General features: G+C 36.0%; 2 long non-coding RNA genes across 2 annotated transcripts; both read right to left on the minus strand.

Annotated features, from left to right (window-relative positions):
* Window positions 1–8828: 8828 nt before the first annotated feature.
* LOC109275414 (uncharacterized) lies at window positions 8829–10984 on the minus strand. Its single transcript, XR_002084128.2, has 3 exons — window positions 10841–10984; window positions 10208–10271; window positions 8829–8860 (listed from the first exon to the last, which is right to left on the minus strand). It is a non-coding gene; the product is annotated as an uncharacterized LOC109275414 (long non-coding RNA).
* Window positions 10985–17182: 6198 nt separating this feature from the next.
* On the minus strand, window positions 17183–20845 carry LOC109275419 (uncharacterized). Its single transcript, XR_002084131.2, has 3 exons — window positions 20799–20845; window positions 19375–19503; window positions 17183–17452 (listed from the first exon to the last, which is right to left on the minus strand). It is a non-coding gene; the product is annotated as an uncharacterized LOC109275419 (long non-coding RNA).
* Between the last annotated feature and the right edge of the window lie 1294 nt (window positions 20846–22139).

The following is a 22139-nucleotide window of genomic DNA, read 5'->3' on the forward strand; positions in this document are numbered from 1 at the left end:
GAATCAGCTAACCACAGTGCACACTTTCTCTCAGATCCTACTGGTTTCCCCCTGCTTGCCCAAGCTCCCTTCAAAAGTTTCTGCTGATCTTTGCTTACTTCTCTTTAGGCAGTGAAAGAAAAGGTTTCTCTGTTGGATTTTGAGACACTTGGCAGATTTCTGAGATTTAAGCATTCTCCTCATTTAGGCAATGGGTTCCGTTCCGAATAAAGTCTTTCCTTAACTAAGTTTGGGTTTGCTTTGATTTGACATGACACAAGATCCCTTACCAAAAACTGGGCCTTGGTTAAAATCATCCACAGAGAAAAGCTGACTAGAATTATTCTCAAATACTTATATAATCAGACTCTGCTTTAGAGTAAATTGCTACCATCTCGATTAGTTTTTTTTTTTTTCCCTTAAGCTCTTATATCTTGTCCTAAATTATTTTGGTAGTTTCTCAGTGGCCTTCTTCCTTGTCTTTCTAGATTCCTCTCTCTCCAGCTGCCATAAACCTGCTGGTAACATAGTCTTAAATACACATGCAGTCACCTCACTTCTTTATGAAGTGATATTCTGACTGATGATTGTTTATACATTCATTTTTAAAACTAAATAGTAAGCTGTGGAGTACAGAGAATCTGGCTAATGGTCTTTATATTTCCAATGGCTGTCTCACTGTATGATCCTTTTGTGGTCAAGTAACAGCCCATGCCTGCATGAACACGAATTTCAGTATGACCCGTATGTTCGCAGATGATTATACAAGGAGTTGTATTTATTCGCAATTGTTTCTTTCTTATCTTTGAAAGAGCTTCTTTATTTCTATTGTTGTAGGGTCCCCTCCCTAAAAAAACAAACAAAACAAACAAACAAACAAACAAACAAAACAAACACATGATATAGGAATTCCACTTTGGCTATTTATCCAAAGCAACTGAAATCAGGATATCAAAGAGACACGTACATTCCCATGTTCATTGTAGCATGATTGTGCAACAGCAGCCACAGTAGCAAGATGTGGAAATAGAAGTGCCTTGATGGATGAATACAGAAAGAATATGGAGTATATACACACACTGGAATATTATTCCTCTTTTTTTAATGAAATCATGCCATTTGGGGGAACATGGGTGGTCCTGAAAGATATTATGGTCAATGCAATAAGCCAGACCTTAGAAATCCTTAGAAATGCTTAGAAAGATAAGCATTGTGTGGCCTCACTTATTTGGAGAATCTAAAGAGTCAAACTTACAGAAGCATAGGGTAGAATGGTGGTTCCAGGGGCTGGTGTTGGGGCAATGGGAACGTGATGGTCAGAAAGCACTGTTGTGGTCCTGCCTGATAAGCAAGTTCTGGAGACTTCCTGTGCAGGGTAGCAGAGTATCTATAGTCACCAAACTGTACAGCATACTTCCAATTTGCTAAGTGATTAGATCTTATGCTAAGTGTTCTTACCACACACATGCACACAAAATTATAATCGCAATAAATGATGAAGGGGGTGGGAGAAAATGGGAGGCAATAGATAGGTCTCTGATTTTGATAGTGGTGATGGTTTCCTGGGTGTTTACTTATCCCCAAACTCATCAAATTGTATACGTTAAATGTGTACCGCTTTTGCATCTCAAACTCTATCTCAGTGAAATGGTTTTAAAAATAAAAAATAAGTGGGGCGCCTGGGTGGCTTGGTCGGTTAAGCGTCCGACTTTGGCTTAGGTCATGATCTCACGGTCCGTGGGTTCGAGCCCCACGTCGGGCTCTGTGCTGACAGCTCAGAGCCTGGAGCCTGTTTCAGATTCTGTGTCTCCCTCTCTCTCTCTGCTCCTCCCCTGTTCATGCTCTGTCTCTCTCTGTCTCAAAAATAAATAAATGTTTAAAAAAATTAAAAATTTAAAAAAAATAAAAAAATAAGTTTGTATTGTTTTAAGCCCCTAGGTTAGTGATAATTTGTTGCAGCTGCCATAGGAAATGAATACAGGTGGTGTGGGGGTATTATAAATAGCCTGGGCTTTGGAATCCAACGGACCCAAATATTGATTTTTTTTCTCTAACAATATACCTATTGTGCAATTTGGGATGAGTAACTTAATTCTGTTCAGTGCTGGATTCTTTCTCTGGATGTAATCATACTACTTCAGCAGGATTGGGTACAGATTTAATAAAATTTCTTCTGGGAAAGCATAGAAAGTGATAATCTCAAGTATAGAAACTGTTCTTATCACACACCTGCTGCCATTTTTAAGCTTTTGCTCTTTGTCAGACTGTGTATATGTGCCTTAGGTTCGTTATTACGTTAATTCTCCAGCAACACCTTTAAGTTGTCATCACACAAGAGAAAATAGGGTTCAGACAGGCTTAATTCCTTGGCCAGAATCATGTCACCAGGAGATGAGAGCCATAATTGAAACGTGAAAAAAATATGTCCATGTAAGTTTATCTACAGGAGAGGTAGGCCACACCGATCAGATTCTTTAAGGCTCATACTTGAAAGTGCCCTCTTTCAAAGAAAACCACAAAGCAGAGTTATTTCTAGATGCCTAATGCATTCATTGTGTAACTGAGACATAGGTCATTGGAGTCACACTGCATTTGATCTTCTGTATAAGTAACATTTTCATTGTGGTCACAAATACTGGGTGTATATAGTGTGCGTGCGTGTGTGTGTGTGTGTGTGTGCGCGTGTGTGTGTTGCAGGGACAACCTACCAGATATACATTGGGTGTATGTAAAGAGTGAAAGGCAGAGGGGACAAAAATCACTGTTTTCATTCAGGTTAGATTCTGTATAAGGACAAGGTGAAAATCACTAAGATTCAAGGAGGAGAACACCAAAGAGCTCTTTGGTATCCGTTAAATTTCAGAAATCTCTTACACACCACAGTGTGTAAGGTGGAGGGCCAAAAGGCCCATAACACACCCAACTCAACATTCTGCCAACTTCTTTTCCTCTCTGCTTCTTTCCTCAGCTTTTGAGTCTCAGCACCCTCTTTTTTGCTCCTTTCAAATATCTCCGGTCCCTTCACACCTCTCTCTGCTGTGTGCAACCCTATAGGGTTTGGGGATTGGCCTTTAGTTTGGGCTGATTTTCTCTGGAACAGAAGCCCTGTATCCATGAATTTTGGTGAGAAAAATGTTGCAGCAAAATATTGTCATTCAGCGTAATTTGTAAACTTTAAGTTGTCAATATTTACAACCATTGTACAGCTGAGATGATCTTTCCAGCCACTTGCTAAAGTGGCTTGCTCATTAGTTTTCCTTGTGAGTATGTTTTAAATGAAAGGCAAGATTTTGAATAGTATCCCAGTGATTTCATGCAGGTTGCATGAACTGGAAAGTCCTCTAGCAGAGAGCATTTCAAGGTTAAAATGAGATTGCTTAGATGATTTTCATGCCCCTTAAATAACCACCCAGGTATGTCATGAATTGCTATGTCATAAACTACTTTCTTCCATAATTATTGTCCCAGAAAGTTATGAAATAATCACTTGTCATTCTCTGGAAATGTTGAGATGGTAAAGAATATTATGAGTTTTGGCATATAATAGTTGCAGTAAAATTATACTGGGAATCAAAATAAAGATAGGTGGAAAAAGTTCAGTGTGTCTCTCCCACCAACGATATACTGACATCCTTACCCCAGTAACTCAGAATGTGACCTTATTTGGAAATATGTGCTGCTATGGATGTAATTATTTGGGAGAAGTTCACACTAGAGTGGAGTGGGCACTAAATTTGACTGCTCTCCATTTGACTGCTGTCTTTATAAGAAGATATGTATATATATATATATATATATAGAGAGAGAGAGAGAGAGAGAGAGTGAGAGAAGATAGATTTGAGATAAGAGAAACAGATTGAAATCATGAATTTACAAACCATGGAATTTTAGGATTGCCAGTAAGTTGCTAGAAAGTATGTAGAGTTGAGGAAAGATTTTGCCCTGTCAGAAAGAGCAAGTCTTTTCCAACAGTTCTATGAGAGCATAAATTTCTGTTGTTTTTAGCCAAGAGTTTTGAAAATCTATTATGGCAACCCATGGAACTAAATACAATGGGAGAACCAGTACATGCTTGATCAATCAATTTATTACGGGTGATGAGTTTTTAGACCAATTTTATGAATGCAATTAACACAGAAAAAAAAAAAAGGGAAATTTCAAAGAGTTCAGAGACTACCATTGCTTTTGCTTTAAAAATATTGAACATTGATCTCAGGTCGTGTTGCTCTTGTAACACTATTTGATTGGACTTCTTTTTTATTTTTAAAAGCCAGAATTTACTGATGGCTCCATTATTTTTAAATTCTGATATACTACATACCATAATAAAAGTAAAACTGTAGTGTTTTAATTACTTTTCACATGATTTTAAAAGCACTTTGGGTGTATTCATTATACCCGGGCTACAAAATTTTGCTAGGTGGGTAAAGGACTTTTGAATAGGAAGAATCATCAGGAAAGACAGCAAATAAGACTTTCCACCAAGCCTGTGGATAAAGAGAAAACATTCTTTTTATTAAATTTGAACTACAGATCAAGTCATCGCTAATACCCTTATGCTTTCTTGTTTTTTGATTTGTATCTAAATATATTCCTCTGTGACTGACCAGGTGTTCACAGTTGCCCATTTGTTACCCTTTGCTTGGTCTGGATTAGAGGCTTAAGAGGCTTCTCTCCTTCCTATAGGCTCTGAGCTCTGTTTAGCCCAAGTCTGAAGAAGCAGTAAGGATGGAGCGTGCCCCCTTATCAACTTACCCTGAGAATCAGCTAACCACAGTGCACACTTTCTTTCAGATCCTACTGGTTTCCCCTGCTTGCCCAAGCTCCCCTCAAAAGTTTCTGCTGATCTTTGCTTACTTCTCTTTAGGCAGTGAAAGAAAAGGTTTCTCTGTTGGATTTTGAGACACTTGGCAGATTTCTGAGATTTAAGCATTCTCCTCATTTAGGCAATGGATTTTGTTCCAAATAAAGTCTTTCCTTAACTAAGTTTGGGTTTGCTTTGATTTGACATGACACAAGATCCCTTACCAAAAACTGGGCCTTGGTTAAAATCATCCACAGAGAAAAGCTGACTAGAATTATTCTCAAATACTTATATAATCAGACTCTGCTTTAGAGTAAATTGCTACCATCTCGATTAGTTTTTTAAATTTTCCTCAAGCTTTTATATCTCATCCTGAATTATTTTGGTAGTTTCTCAGTGGCCTTCTTCATTGTCTATCTAGATTCCTCTCTCTCCAGCTGCTATAGACCTGCTGGTAAAATAGGCCCAAATACTTCTTTCTGAAATGAAATACTTTCTTTCTGTGTGTGTTTTTACATCCATCTTTAAAACTAGATAATGAGCTGTGGAGTGCAGAGATTCTGGCTAATGGTATTTATATCTCTAATGGCTGTCTCACTGTTGCTCATGATCTGGTCAATTAATAGCCCATGCCTGAATGAACATGAATTTCATTTCAAACCTTATTTTCTCAAATAATGACAGAAGGATTTGTATATATTTCCAATTGTTTCTTTCAATCTTTTAAAGAACTCCTTGATTTCCATATCTTCAAATTTACTATGCAAACTAATTACATACTAAGTAATTACATTTCTTGGTACTTTAGGGGGTTAAAGAATATTGAATCATTATTGAAAAATTGATTAAATGAATTTTTATCTTTTTTGTTCCCTAGTCACTTTTCAATCTGAATACTATGATTTCACACTTAACATAACCAGAGTATTTTTAACATTCCCTACTTAGACCAAGCAAAACATAGGCACACGGCAAAATTCCCTGAGGGAAAACACCACCACCACCACCACCACCACCACCACCAACAACAACAACCAAAGCCAAGAAACAGATGGGAAACAGCAGAGCACTGTCTTTCTGAAAGGAATATTGCTGAGCACTTTTACTTGCTAATGCAATGTTGACAACTTCATCCATTTTTTTTTAATCCTTCCTTGATTTAGTCTTTCATTCAACTTATCATCAAATCTGTTGATTGCCTTTACTAAGGGTCTCTTTCTCATATTTCATGCAGATTCTTTCTATCACCGACCTATTTCTGTCTCTCCACCCTTCAGCATAACTATAGCTTACTCGTTTCATCCATGTTAATCTCTCCCAAACAATATTTTATTTAATTACTTAAATTTCTTTTAAGTTTATTTATTTATTTTGAGAGAGATGGACAGAGCATGAGCAGGGGAGGGGCAGAGAGAGGGAGAGAGTGTGTTCGTACTGTCAGTGCAGTGCCAGACATGGGGCATGAACTCATGAACCGTGAGATCATGACTTGAACTGAAATCAAGAGTCAGTGGCTTAACTGACTGAGCCACCCAGGCACCCCATCTCCCAAAAGATATTTTAATATATCCTTCCTTGATCAAATATTATTCATCTATTACCTAATGGTTAGGGAGTCAAGTTCAGATTCTTTGCCCTATCTTTAATGGCAATAGGGAATTAAATTTGAATGAAAACCCCATGTGCACTTAATTATAATTCAAATCCTTGGGAACTATTTTTACTCTGAAATGTAGGGCAGTCTTATTTTTCCCCCAAAATATTGCTTAATTTTATGGTGAAATATTGAATCATTCATAGAATTCATAACATTCAATGTTGAGTTAGATAAAATTGACATTCTAAAAGCAAATTGGTAATATCTCCTTTCCTTCTTGTTGGCATTATATTCGACCAGTTGTCCCTATCCTATTGCTTTTCAGAATCCCCAAGGAAAAGTTTCAAACTTTATTGTGTCATGAATCTTATAAAAATATAGGTTCTGATTGTATAGGTCAGGGTGTGGCCTCAGACACTAACTTTCTGACAATTGATACAGCTGCTATAAAGATTAAATTTTAGAAGAAAACGGGTTTTTTTTAATTTTTTTTAACGTTTATTTATTTTTGAGGCAGAGAGAGACAGAGCATGAACGGGGGAGGGGCAGAGAGAGAGGGAGACACAGAATCAGAAGCAGGCTCCAGGCTCTGAGCTGTCAGCACAGAGCCAGACACGGGGCTCGAACTCACAGACCATGAGATCGTGACCTGAGCTGAAGTCGGACGCTTAACCGACTGAGCCACCCAGGCGCCCCAAGAAAACGTTTTAAACAATATTAGGCACAGATTTAGGGGCAGGACAGCCTGCCACCTGCAATTATAACAATTCTGACCAAGGTCGTTTATGAAATGTGTTTTAATAGTTTCACCAATTCAATGAATTGGCTCAATATCATCATAATGCCTGTTTTGTCCATGAGAAAATGAAGATTAGGAAAGATTAGGAATAGCTCAAGGTCGTGAAACAGTAATTATCATAAGCAGGATGAAGATAATGGTGTTCCCATTCTCACATCCCAGCCCTTAACCATACCAGGACAGAAGATTTCTTTTGGAAACATGTTAGTAAATAACTTACATTTTAGGAGAGCCACACCAGCAACTGGGGCTGCTTTTGGTTTAATACCTGGCTTTTGTTTTTTCTTGTTTTCATGTCACCATTGATAGTTCTGAAGAATATAAAATGTTACTAGACCCAATTTACCTCTGGAATCATATCCTGGGATTACGGAGCAAAATTGAAAGGAGGTGGATAAGGAACTGGTAGGTCATTTATTGGAAGTATCCAAGGATATTGACGTGGCTGATTTAAATACCATCTCTAGATAGAAACAAAATAAAGGGACAATTGCAGAGAATTGAGACAATGACCGTGTAAACCTATTTCACAATAATTTTCATTAAAAACTTAGGTTGTTAATGTTGGTAGGAACTTATACATCATCTACATGATTGTTTTTTTTTAAACTTGGGTTAGGCTTCCCTTTTTTAAATGTTAAGAAGAAGATAAAAATGATAAAACATTTACTTTTTACCGTTTGTTGACAATTTGCCATTTCATAATACATGTGGGGCCATTGATTATAGCCAACCACTTACAAAAGGTTTCCATATTCTTTATAATATTACCTTCAAGCTCCTACTTCAAGCTTCCTACCCCCTTGAATATTCCAGGGAGAAGGAAAGTTACTAATCCAGGTCAGGTTGGGCTGCTACTTTGACTTTTGACTTACAATAAGCCTCCTCTCTCTTAGTAGTCCCATATTCTTTAATATTAACTCTGTTAATCCAAATGTCCCTCATCTCTCTTTCTAATTCTTTTTATTTGGTGCCAATTGGCCAATTTTGGTGCCAATTTATCTATTTATTATATTACTAAGAATTTTTGAGACCTTATATCACTGATATGACATGTCAAAATAATAAGGGATATCAATAGTACATTTTACTAAGAAAAATGTTAAGTAACTGAGGTTTTCTATCTTACTTAACATGGTCATTTAACTTAACCTAATGACTTTATCACTCTCCAAAAGAATCAGAGGGTGGAGACACCACTTCATACATGTTATTAGCAGCCTCTATACTCCGTTAGGCATGTATTGTACTTAAAAGAATTACAATTTCAGCTCTTTTTCTGGCCAATGCAATTATTTGTCAGACAGAGATACTTAAGTATCAAGAGAATAGTTGGCTTCTTCAGGGTGGCCTTACAAGTTTCCATTTAATTGTTACTAGTTGCACAAGACTTGGGGTCTTTTACCAGTGTATCATAAATAAGTAAAATCAATGTGTACTTTAATCATTAATTATATGGAGATGATTCAGAGATGAGTATTGATTCTTCTCATAGAATAAATATTCACGAACAGAATACGTCTGTACAATACCACATTATCAAGGGAATACTCACAAACCATGGAGGATACCTTCCATGTCTCTGCTAAAAAAAAAAAACAAATTAAAATGTTAATACATGCTTAATTATCAAGTTTACCAGTGAATGAAAGTGTCTTACCTCTTCAGATGAATCAGCTCCCTGGGAAAAAAAGAAAAAATAATAATGAACACCTTCATTTTATAACTCCAAATTGAGTGTAAAAATGCACCAAGCTGCCATAATTATGATTAAACATAATGAAGACAAAGTCTTAGTTGCTGATACACTAAACTAGTTTTTGTTGTTGTTGTAGTTGTCTAATGACATCTTTAAAATGAATGAAGAGTAGGTTTTGTTATAGTTAATTTATTACATTCTAATATCAACTCACACTTGCCCAATTTTGTGTGTGTGTGTGAAAGGAAGAAATACCAGTCATGTATGAATGGTAGAGAAATTGAAAAGCTATACTTTGGACTTGTTTAAAACAATTTTTTTAACAGATATGTTTCATGTAGGTTAAGAGCTACTTATATGAAAATGTTTTATGTGATTATTAATAGAGTCTGGTATTATGTTTTTCTCTATTCTTGAATTTTTATTTTTCCAACTTCTGTCATTTTACAAAAAATAAATTTACTGTGATACCATACACAATCTTTTTGAAACATCCACTAGACTTTGTCGGATTAGTTGGAAAAGTATTATTATTTCTTGATGAATTTCTCTGTAACTAGACACAAAGAATACCAAAGCAAAAGGGACCATTAATTTGAAAAGAATAATAAAAAAAAAAAAAGATAGAGGGAGGACAATGAGGAGGATATGAAGGAGAAGTAAGAGGAAGAAGAGAGGGAGGATGAGGGGAAGAACATAAGGAGGAGGCTGATGAAGAGGAAAAGAGAGAGGGGACTGAAGACATTAGGAGGAAAAGGAGGAGGAGAAGGAAGTGAAAAAGGAGCAGGGGAATCAGGAGGGGTGTAGGTAGAGTAAGAAGACAAGGAGGAAAGGAGAGGGCTGAAGAGCAAAAGGGGAAGGAGGAGAAGGAGGAGGTTAGAAGATGGAGGAGGAAAGGGAGGAGGTAGAGGAAAAGGAAGAAGTGGAAGAAGAAGAAAGCTTCTAACAGGGCAGTTTTACCTGGTGACACACAAGTAAATGACAATACAGGCAGGAGCTCCTGAAATTTGTTTGGCCTAGACCTTATAATATTTAAATGTCTTTTATTAGCTTCTCAGTCCCACATCTTTATGAAGCTCTTTAAAAATTTTTATTTTTACATTAAATGATTACATTTGAGTGTCCATGTTAGTTTAGTGTGTGTACTCAAGATTTATTGTAAATCCTTAATGAACATATTTAGATTGATTAAATGAAAATGCCCATATAAAAACTTTAAAATTGTTAAAGCCATGTTCAGGAAAATGCAAACATAGGTGAAAATACAATAAGGAGAATCCTTGGATAACTACTAAAAACATATTCTTCAAAATTCCCGGATATACTTACAATCATGGCAACCATGAGAGCCATGATAAAGGCAAAGACAAGGATCTTCATATTTGGCTGAGTCCTGTGAAAGCATATGTGAAAATCAGTAGCACATTCATTCCTATATTTATAATACTGGAAATGCAAAGACAATTGAAACACATTGCCTGACATCAGGGAACCTTAGAGACTGGTGGGGACCTTGATTAGTAAAGATAAGCACCATGATATGGAAATAGTAAGGGCTATGGAAACACTCAAAAGGGACATCTTGAACAGACCAAGAGGATGGGGGCATTAAAGTAAAGCAAAAGCGAAAATTGTGCTAGGCTATATAGGATAAGTAAGGAGAGGTGCTGGGAACCAGCCAAGGGACACAAACGAGAGAGAGGATTGCATGTTGGAAATGACATCACTCAGCATGTAAGGGGGACACTGATGGAAACAGACTGGCTTCTTAGATTGTTGTGAGATTATAGGGTCCACAGAATGACAGGAAGAGAGTTAAGGCAGTGTTTAAAGAAATGTTTAGAAGGAAAAAAGGCAAGCAACAGGGACTGATTTTATAACAGAGTGCAGGAAAATGAGCCAGGTTCCTGGCTTGAGAATGGTGTAGATGATGTGACCCTGGTATTAGAGCATGAATGATACCTGGCAGAGAAAAATCAATTTGAAAAGAAGTTTCAGGGAGAACATCTGTAGATACTTTGACAAATTGAATTTGTAAAAACGATATGCTTCTCCAAATTTTCTTCTTTAACCAAATTAATGCTATCTCAGATTATTTGGTATTGGTTTGTAATTCTCTCTATGCAAGTGAGCACAATTTTACTGCTGTTGAAAAAGAAAGAAAATAGATTACTTATTTCTGAATTGAAGACATATAAATAAAAACATTTTCAAACTATAAAATAAATAATAGGTATTGTCTTTTTTTTTTTTTTGAAGCCACCAGTTTAGGCAGAACAAATAGTAACAACTTATGTCTAGTGACGGAAGAGACTGTTTTTCTGCTAAATAACTCTAAATATTTAACATATGAAATAGAACTAAGGCTGATGGCATTTTCCATGTTCCTAACTGCTTATTTGGCCTTATTGGTTTAAACCAGAACTGTTACATTACATTAAACAAATTATAAAAATTAAATCTTCTTGGTGAAGTTTTTCTATCATCTACTAGTTAAACCAAATATTCAGTCATATGATACAATATAGGGTGTAACTTTTAGTGTTATTACTGGCATTTTGTTGAAAGTAGAGGATTGAGAGAAATTTGCAGAAGGCAGTCTTGCATAGATAGATAGATGATAGATAGATAATAGATACACAGAATGATAGATAATACATAGATAGAATGATAGATAGATGATAGATAGACAGAGGTGGGCCTTTGAAAAAATATTTCTCAAGGAACACAATGATACATAGTATAAACTTTTTTAAGCCAAATTATGATTAAAATGAAAATGAGTTAAATGAAAGAAATTATTAAATTAAATAGTCCTTTATGCCATGTTAATGATGCAGAAAAATACACACATTTCCAAAGGAGAGCTGACAGTATTCAAGAATTCATTTTCTCATGAAATTTAAACTCCAACTTTAAGCTAAAGGTAAAAGTAATTATTAACAAAGTCAATGTCACATATTTAGTCAAAGAAATAAAAAGGCTTTTAGAAAATCCCACCAGCAGAGGTGATGGACCATATCTCTTCTATTTTCCACATCATTCTCTTTATACAATCATTGCTGTCAATTCAGAGGCACTGAAATCCTGAACTCAAATTTAGATCCTCACATCAGGTTATTATGTCTTTCAATTGTTTCTTTATGACAAATTATCAGTCAGTAATATACATTTTATAAATGGTTTTCAACTGATTCTAGCAAACAAAGATAAAAATAAGACATCATATTTGATTGTACATGAATATCCAAGATAAGACTCAAGAGTCAGAGGCTGAAATTCTGAAGCCCTGAGAGATGATGTGCTTTTCCTGAGAACTGATTTAAATACACTAATCCTCCATGTGTTATTCTAAATCATGTCAAATATGAGATCATATTATAAAACTGAAAATAATGCTGAAAATCTGTCCCCATAGAAACCAAGATAAACAGAACACAGTGATTCACAATAGAAGGTTGTAAAGCAGATGGCCAGGAAACAAATGGATCCATTCAGTAAGAATCTCAGTGCTAGTCTAGGCATTTGTAAATAAGACAAAAGGAAAAGTTAGGCAAAAGAGTCAATCAAATGTAAAATGATGGAAATGGAAAAAACTTTCTTTGGAACACCATCTACCTTATTCCAACAAATATATGTCTGAAATAGAACTACTCAATGCCAAAAATGGTATCATTTAAAAAATTTTATCTGTCTAAAATGTGGTGGCAACTGTCATAATAAAATTAGTCTTCACTTATTTCAGTAGTTTGCTGCAATTTATTAAACTGTGCTTTTATTCTACTGACTTTGGAATATTTTAAATTTTAATGTGTATCCAAAATTTGGCAAAACTCACTAATCCACTAAGTGCTGTATGACAAAATAATTCTTATTTTCAAATCAAATGGCCATAGATGCTTAGTACCACAAATCTCACAGGTAACTGAAGCTATTTGTGGATTTAATTTATTTCCTCTGAATCTTTAAGGGTTCGTGTTTCTCTGTGAAAGCCATGTGTACATGATTACAGTAGATAGAAGGGAAGTTTCCTTTCACTTAATCTCTAGGTAAATTTGTATAACAATTCATGTCTTTTCTACTGGTTAAATAATTCACTGTAGTTAGAGCCGAATATGAGAAAATCACTTTAGGGTTTGTAGATTTTTTTCCTAGTCCATTATTACTCAAAATGTGATCAGAGGAACCATCAGAATCAGAATCACCTGAGAGTTTGTGGAAATGCAAGTTAATAGGCCTTCTTTCAAGACTGACTGCATCAGAAGCTTGGAGGCAATTATTTGTGTACCATAAAGTTTTAAAAACCAAATGATAGACTCATAAATGTATTATTTGTTTATAGTTATAGACTAGATACTATAAAGAAAATTTAAGGTTTAATTATTCTCAGGTGTTTTAAGAAAATATTCATTAGGTAAATCTTCTGTGCTATATTTGAGCCATCTATTAGAAATTGTTGTTATTCTCTGGGTAGTATACAAAACATTACAAATGTTTTATAAGGTGAAGAAAGAATTGTGATCAAATTCAATTTATTTTATATTCTTCATTGATTTCTAAGCCCTATAGATATAAGGTTTCTTCTCAAATGCAAAGCAAAACTAATCTTTAGTATATTCTCAATGGAAAAAAAAAGATATATAGGGTTTAGTAAGTATAAGTCTGATTTTTAATTTTTTTTAATGTTTATTCATTTCTGAGAGACAGAGAGAACAGAGCGTGAGCTGGGGAGGGACAGAAAGAGAGGGAGACAGAATCCAAAGCAGGCTCCAGTATCTGAGCTGTTGGCACAGAAAGTGACACGGGGCTGGAACTCACTGATTGCAAGATCATGACCTGAGTTGAAGTCGGATGCTTAATTGACTGAGCTACCTAGGCACCCTGAAACAGGTCTGATTTTTAAAATAAGTCCTGCTTATTAATTTTGGAATTGTCATATGACTTCCTTCCTAAGTATTCTCTTTCTCTGTCCCTCCAAGTCTCACTTACTTTCTTCTTTCACTTAGGAAGAGAAGCATGGGGATTATGTGTGACAGTGGGAAATAAGAAGGTGGAATTTAAGCACTATAACCTTTTTGTATTTACTATGGTGCCGCCCTCAGGGACAGTAGTTCATTTTATAATATTGATGGGCCAGAACATGTCCTGATATTTTATAATTAAGTAAGACAGTTATCATTTCTTCTATAATCAATCACCATTCTGTTTGAAAATGTCAGGGTTTACATTTACAAAGGAAAAATAAATAAAGAGCTATTGCTATATCAAAATGTGACCTTCATTTGGAGGCATTATTATGTAAACAATGATGGGTATTTGTGGTGGTATTTTGCCGGATATATTTTCTCCCTCTCTTTCTTCTCCACATGTTATTTTTCCTCCTTATTCTTCATTTGTCTCACAATGAAAAAGTCTATGACAAAATCCATGATGTTTATTTATTTAACGTAAAAAACATTTTGTGCATATTCTCTTGTGAATCATGAAAATGAAGAGGGAATCCACAGTAGATTAGCAGATGTAGAGGAATGCATCAGTGGTCTGGAAGACAGGGTAATGGAAAACACCCAAACTAGACAGCAAAAAGCATAAAAAATTTTAATAAGTGAATATAGGTTAAGTGATCTCTTAGACAACATCAAAAAAAAAAATGATCATTTGCATTATAAAGGTCTAAGAGGAAGACAAAGAGAAAGGGACAGAAAACTTTGTTATTTATCTATCTATCTATTTATTTATTTATATTATTTGAAGAAATAATACCTCAAAACTTCTCCAACCTAGCGAAAGAAATGGACATCCAGGTTTAAATGCATAGAGAATTCTGGACAAGATGAACCCATAGAGGTCCACTCCAGGAAACACTAATTGAAATGTCAAAGATTAAAGAAAAGAGAGAATTTTAAAGCACCAGAGAGAACCAAATGTCACATACAAAGGAAACCCTGTAAGTCTATTAAGTGATTTTTCAGCAGAAACTTTGTAGGCCAGAAAGGGATTATATGATATATACAAAGTGTTGAAAGGAGAAACTCTATAACCAAGAATACTCAACCCTTCAAGGTTATCATTCACAACTGAAGGAGAGATAAAAAGTTTCCCAGAAAAACAAAAGGTAAAAGAGTTGGTCAACACTAAACTAGCCTTATAAGAAATGTTAAAGGGAGTTTTCTAATTGGAAAAGAAATGACCATAATTCGATGTAAGAAAATGTGGATAAAAAGATGTAAAATATGATAGCATATACATAAAAAGTAGAAAGTAAAAAAAAGAAGTTTTTTTTAGAATGTGTTTGAACTTAAATGATCATCAACTTAATATAGACTGCTATCCATTCAGGATGGTGTTTATAATACTCACGGTTAACTGCAAAACCCCAAACTTATAAGAGATGCACAAAAAAAAGAGAGAAAAAAACCTAAACATAACTACAGAAATCCATGAAGATTGAGAGCAAACAAGAGGGAAAGAATTGGTATATACACACACAGGTGCATGTATACATATGCATGCACACACATATGCACAAACACAAACAGGAATATTACACCGCCATAAAAAGAATTAGATGCTGACATTTACAGCAACATGTATGGACGTAGAGGGTATTATGGTATGTGAAATAAGTCTAATAGAGAAAAACAAATACCATATGATGTTACTATATGTAATCTCTGAAAACAAAAAAACAATAAATAAACATGCAAAAAAGGCAGATTCAAACCTATCAATTCAGAGAACAATCTGATTGTTTCCAGAGGGAAAGGGGTGGGAATGATGGACAATGGGGATTGCTAGTTACATGCTTCCAGTAATGGAATGAATGACCCATGGGAATAAAAGTCACAGCGTAGGGAATATAGTCAATGGAATTATAGTAGCATTCTATGGCGACAGATGGTAGCTACGCTTGTGGTGAACACAGCATAACATGTAGAGGGGTGTATCTGTGTTGTACACCTGAAACTAATGTACCACTGTGTATCAAATATAATCAAATTTTAAAAAGAGAAATGGAAAAATTAGATCTTTTGTTCCTATAGCATTTATTATAGGGTGTGTCCTTTTATCATAAGAGAAAAATTGTTTTTTAAAATAATTTCAGCACTATTTGCAGTGGCAGAAATATTGTCAGTTCATGGACTGTTGTATCTTCAGAGTCTTAGAATAATGTCAGGTATGTAGTACCTACTCTATGGATATTTGAATAAATAGATTTAAAGATGAAAGTAGGCAGTACATGAATAGAAGAATTTTCAAAAACTTTTTGTTTATATTAATAAGCGTCTGAAAACTGTACATGTAAGTACATGGTAACCTTGTGACTTGGGTTATGATTATATAAAGTTTCTCTTAAAAAAACACTGGTAACCAGTCTGGGGTAAAAATATTAGATTGTCAAAGGCAGGGAGTCCATGTGAACTCTGAAATAAGTGTTTAAAATGATCCAGGATGAAGCCCAGGTGAATGGGAAAGTGTTGATGCCCAGTGGAAACAGGTGGGATGGAATGCTAAGGGGTAACCTCAAAACAAGATGATTCTTTGAAGTCCAGCAAAAAGTCCTCTTGATGTACTTGTTTCCCCTTCTCCAATATACATCACAAAGTGACTCTTTAGGCACAAATTGCAAGGCCATCAAGGCCTGTGCCCTGCCCTTTGAGCGCCTCCCAGCCCCCACTGCTCTCAAGCCATGCTCAGCTCCCTGGAGTTCTCTCCTTACTCTGCACAGAAACCAGCCTCAGTGAAGTTGCTCTTTCTGTGCTCTTCCTCTGATGATTAGAATGTGAGCACCGTGAAGCCAGGATCTTTGTTTGGTTTTCTGTTGTACAATAACAACCAGAAAACATGTTTGGCATATCATATGTGCTCAATATTTGTTGGAAAACAGTCTAACCACCAATGGAGGGCCTTAAAATGTTTAGGTTCCCAGTGCCTGACTCACTTCTTATTGGGGTGATATTGTGGGCTCTCGTGTGGGCAGACAGGGACTGTGACTGCTGACTTGAGAATTTGGGTGAAAGTTGTTTAGAGTAGACACATGGGAGCAGGAAGAAATCACAGAGATGTTATAGTGAGGACTAACCTGTGCTGAGGAACCACTGTAGTTGGGCCTATACACTGAAGCTTCTAAGGCATTAAGTCTACGAGGCACATGTAAGATAGAAGGCCCTGTGAGTTTACAAAGTTACTCCAGTGCCGTCCACATGGCCTTAGTTAGTTGTTAGAGAACTGGTTATTGTGGTAATAGTTGCCTGGTCTCTAAATATGAGGAATGGAAATAAAAACACCACACAGATAAAAATGCATCTGAAATTTTAATGTTTTGGCAAGAGATGTGGGGTTCTGTGACTCAGCCATCATGCTGCAGACTTCAGTTAATCGTCGATACAGTTAAAATGATACCGCAATCCAGATCTAGCATATCCAACATGAACCGAAAGGAGGAATACAAACAGTGTTACACAATCTTCCTTTGGCTCAGGAGTGTTGCCCTTTCAAGAAGCAGTCAACATATTGGTATGAGGTGATATGATAGATGAAGAAACTATATAGAAATGATTTTTCCAGTCAAGCCTATAAAGAGAAAATTCTAGATTAGCCATAAAATTTATATTCTAAAATATGCATATGTAATATGTGTACATTGTATGTGTACACATGTGTGCATAATACATATAAACATGCTAACCGGCATTCAGACAAGTAGAAATATAATTATTTACATTTAATAATAATTAATATTTATAAGTGCCAACAGAAAAGATTCTTAGCACGTATTTATATTCCAAATGAATAAATGATTGACAGATAATAGCCAGATTCTGCAATGGTTCTATTTACTGCCTGAAATAAGTGAGAAATATTTATATCTTTTAACACATTTGAAGGAATATTTTAATTTCCATCTACTGTTTTCAGCATAAAACACATTACTACTTCTTAAATGACTATGTCTTGACTTAATTTGAATCTATCTTTAAACACTTGTATTAAGCAAAATGTCCTTTGAATTTTTTTTTTAAATCTCTGTAAAAATAAATCCTTCATGCTTAATTTTATTAGATGCTTTTATGTATAGGTTTATTTTGTAAATCTTAACACTTAGGAAACTTCTTTATAAAGTTGTTTCTCTTTCTGAAGATAAAGTTGAGGATATGTGAGTCAGCATCTCATTTCTATCTATCAAGTCTCTCAATTAGTGGTATTCATGATAAGCTATTGCAAAATAGAAAATGAATGAATGAATGAATGAATGACATCAAAGTGAATGTTCCTATTCAGAAAATACCACCACAGCCAAGCTTTTATCCATATCAATCATGTTTTTTTCTTCACATACAGTTATTTGGAAAAGTAGTCTAATCCCTTTTCATCATCAGGAGGACCAAACTGGTTCCGAGAGCCAAGCTGTGGACCAAAGCCATGAAAGGTAAAAACCACCCCTCCATGTCATCTCCAGCTGGCATGTGTGTGCAGCGTAGCCTCAGTCGTGGAGAGTTTCAGAGGCAGGACACTAGGGCTTGACTCCTGGGTTGGAATCCTGCCTCTTGCACTGATTACATGCACTGTGATCACGGGCATTTTTTAAACCTCCCTGTGCATTGTTTACACCACCTACAAATTGCTGTTAATGGTACTACCCTCAATGATGTGAGCATGACAGAGGGTTTAGAACTGTGGCTGACGCACGCTAAGCACTCAGTAAATATCAGGCTTTACCACAGGATTTGCCATTGCCCATTTTGCCATGTTGGCCACTTTATTATTTATTATTTTATTATGAACATATATGGGTTTTGACCAGGAATTTAAATTTGAAGATGTAACTTAAGAGAGTTGATACTAGAGTTCTCTTCACAAAAGAGAATTTTTTTGTTTTTGTTTTGTTTTTGCGTCTATATGAGATGATGGATACTTGCTAAATTTATTACAGCTATTTCACTTCCTTAATTTGAAGTGTTTTTATAAAATAAACTAATACATTCTATATCTTCTCATCTCAAGGAATGGCTGCCAGAATCAAGCAAAATATATACACCAGTGATTAGGAAATTAAAATTCAATACAATCCAAATCTTTACCACTATTGTTATGATTTTACATTGTTAAATTTAACTGTATGATTTTTAATTTTAACTGCTGGCCTAGGTTTTAAGTTAAATTGGATTTAATTTCTATGTGAGAATTTAGGATTTTTACTTATTTTATATCTTTATATGCTTTTTATCAGAAGGCCAGAAGGGGCACCTGGGTGGCTCAGTGGGTTAAGCCTCTGACTTCAGCTCAGGTCATGATCTCATGGCTCCTGAGTCTGAGCCCCTCATCAGGCTCTGTGCTGACAGCTCAGAGCCTGGAGCCTGCTTCAGATTGTGTGTCTCCCTCTCTACCCCTCCCCTGCTCATGCTCTGTCTCTCTCTCTCTCATTCTCAAAAATAAACATTAAAAATATTTTTAAAAAGGCCACGACATCTTACTTATTTAAAAATGAAACATACCAAAGTGAGAATGAATGGGTAAGTATTTTCCTTAAGGCGATTCCAAGGGTTCAGAGCTATCTGCTGTGGATGAACAGCCTGGAAATAGTGGGGGAAAGTGAACTTCTGTTGATACTGGTTGATTTTGACCTACAGAGAAATAAAATTATGAATCACTACTCACATAATCTCTGGCAGGGTGCAAAAGACAGACAGAGGCAAATGAACTCTAGCATTACCTATTTAGATAACTTATAAATTATTCTAAGTAGACCTGGCAAAAAGAGAGTGAAGTTACATAGAAATTACTGTAAACATATTTACATTATAATATTGAAAAAATCTGATGGGCATAGAGATCTGGCATATTGCCAGTCACATATTTTATGTACATAGAATCTTCCTGCTTTCAAGTTCTTTAAGCTTATTCCATAAGCCTTATTATAGGTTCTTGTATGGAATAAAGGTAGAATTAAAATAACTATGTCCCAGAGAATAATTTCCAGTGCTTATGAATGGGAAGCTATGTTTTGAATTGCAAAGGACCAAGTTTTGGGTAGATCCATGGCTATAATACACAATTCAGAAGAATGCTACTGGAATCATGTTGACAAAATATAAAGGGAAGTCTAAATACCAAAGAGAATTTCCTAAAATCAGACTGGTTTTCAGTTGGGAGGATTATGGTTGGAGATCACTGAAGGAAATCCTGCTTCCATTATAAAACCTCCAGAGGACATTTCGGCATTGTATAGGACAAAGATTAGAATAATACCTAATGCTGTTGGTGCATTTATTGTGTCCCTGGCATTCTCTTATGTAGTTTACATATATTACCCGAAATGATCTTCACAAAAGCCCCTCAGTCAACAGTTTATTTCTATGTTTACATTTCAGGTGACGGTAGTGTAGCTGACAGAGATTACGTACTTAAGAAATGTTACACACATAAAAACTGGTGCAGCTGGAGTTGGAATACAAATATCCTGACCCCTAGCCTGTGTCCTTTCACTGAGATACATGTGCCTCCCGCCACAATATTTGGTCTAAGAATGCCTGTGGTTCCAAAATAGTCTCCAAAAGACGTTAGTTTTGAGACATCAGGTCATGGCATCCTGTCCAAGAGAAGATGAAGCATAGTCACTGTACATGGGTTCCAGGGTAGGTCGTTTGGAAAAACCAAATATGATCCATTTTTGAGGTGTGCAACCGTTTCAAAGTCACTCAGATAATTGCTCAAAATCATTTTTCTTAGAGATCAATCCATACGTAGCCACAAAAACAATGATTTCATATCCAGGATGGATACAGAAATATGTAACAGAAATAAGATTTATGTTGAATGTGATGTAAAACATTTATTTGGAATGAAATTATTTGTTATGACTTATTTGGAATAAACTATAATTTGTGTGAAGGAAAAGTATAAGTTTATTAAAAGTTACCAGCTGTTTCAGGTAATTCTTTTCTTCATCATTCAGCTGAACTTCCTGTTAAGAACCAAAAGCAACTTTGGTTATAAAAGTACAAAGGAAATCACTACCCGAGAAATTAAATGTATTTCATTTCAGGAAATACTGCTTACCTCAGGGGACCCCTCAGTGGATTCCTTAGGGAAAGAAAGTACAAAGCAGCTTCACTTGGGTGACACAATTGTATTTGCGTCCAGCTACTTACGGCAGAGGAGCTAGGGCTGATGGAACACCTGAGAGCCAAGCCACTGTTTTCAAATCACAGTCCTAATTTGTGATGTCGGATTTAACCAGGAGCCAAAACACCGAAACTTTCACTGTGAGAGCCACACTGTGTGTTAACATACTAACACATTGCTGAAGGATGTTTTCTTACAGTCTCCTCCATGTGCATCCAAACAAGGAAGAACGACCACCAAGAGGAGCAGACAACTCAGCGAGCACACAGAGCTGGTGAGGGGTGAGGGAAATGAGAGCCCGCAGGTCATTTCTGAAAGTGGCATGGGCTCTCAGTATGAGATCAGACGTGAAAGGACAGGAACGGTTCCTAGTATGACTCCTAGGGCTCTGATGAGGAAGACCTCTGTCCGGGCCACAGGCCACAGGACACCGAGCCACATCCAGGCTTCACCACCTCGCAGCAACCTTCCCATGGTGCTCCTCACCCAGCTCTTTCTGTCACAAGAGGTACTTGTGTACCACTCACCTACACAGCTCTAATGACCCACTCTGCTATTCAATCTCCTAAACCATGTGGGGAGAGGAAAACCATGGGGAAAGCAATTTACAGACTCTTTTGTTCCTATGGGCTCTTGTTAAAAAGTGACGTTTCCGAAGAGTCAGAAGGAAAGTGCGTATTTATCTGAGAAGTTACACTAGAACAGTTAATCTTGGCTAAGTAATACTTAGTGCCATACCCCCAAGTAACTTTGAGTTGAGCATTTTTGTCACACGCTTTTTCTTTATCTTTGTTGTATATTTTTATTACAACATTATTATTATTTTTATTGTATTGTATTATTTTTATTGTTGTATATATTTTATTTGTTAAAAAGTTGGCAGCTTCTCATTTCTGTGAGATAACATACGAGCTGAAAATGTGCTGTCCTGGAGAGACCAGTTGTTTCTTTATTTTAAAAGAAAGCAGCTTAGAAAGTGAGCTGCTAAAAGTCTTCTTAAGAAATTAAAACGATGAGTAAAAGCAACCAAACTCTAAAGACCACGAGAGCGGAGTCTGCAGCATTGCCATGTTGTTTGAATTGCCAGTAGAGATAGGCAAGTGTATGTCACCAACGTGACCGTTACTGTGACAGG

Source organism: Panthera pardus, unplaced genomic scaffold (genome assembly GCF_024362965.1).
Source record: "Panthera pardus isolate Hobbes unplaced genomic scaffold, ASM2436296v1 HiC_scaffold_13, whole genome shotgun sequence".
NCBI classification, from domain to species: domain Eukaryota; kingdom Metazoa; phylum Chordata; class Mammalia; order Carnivora; family Felidae; genus Panthera; species Panthera pardus.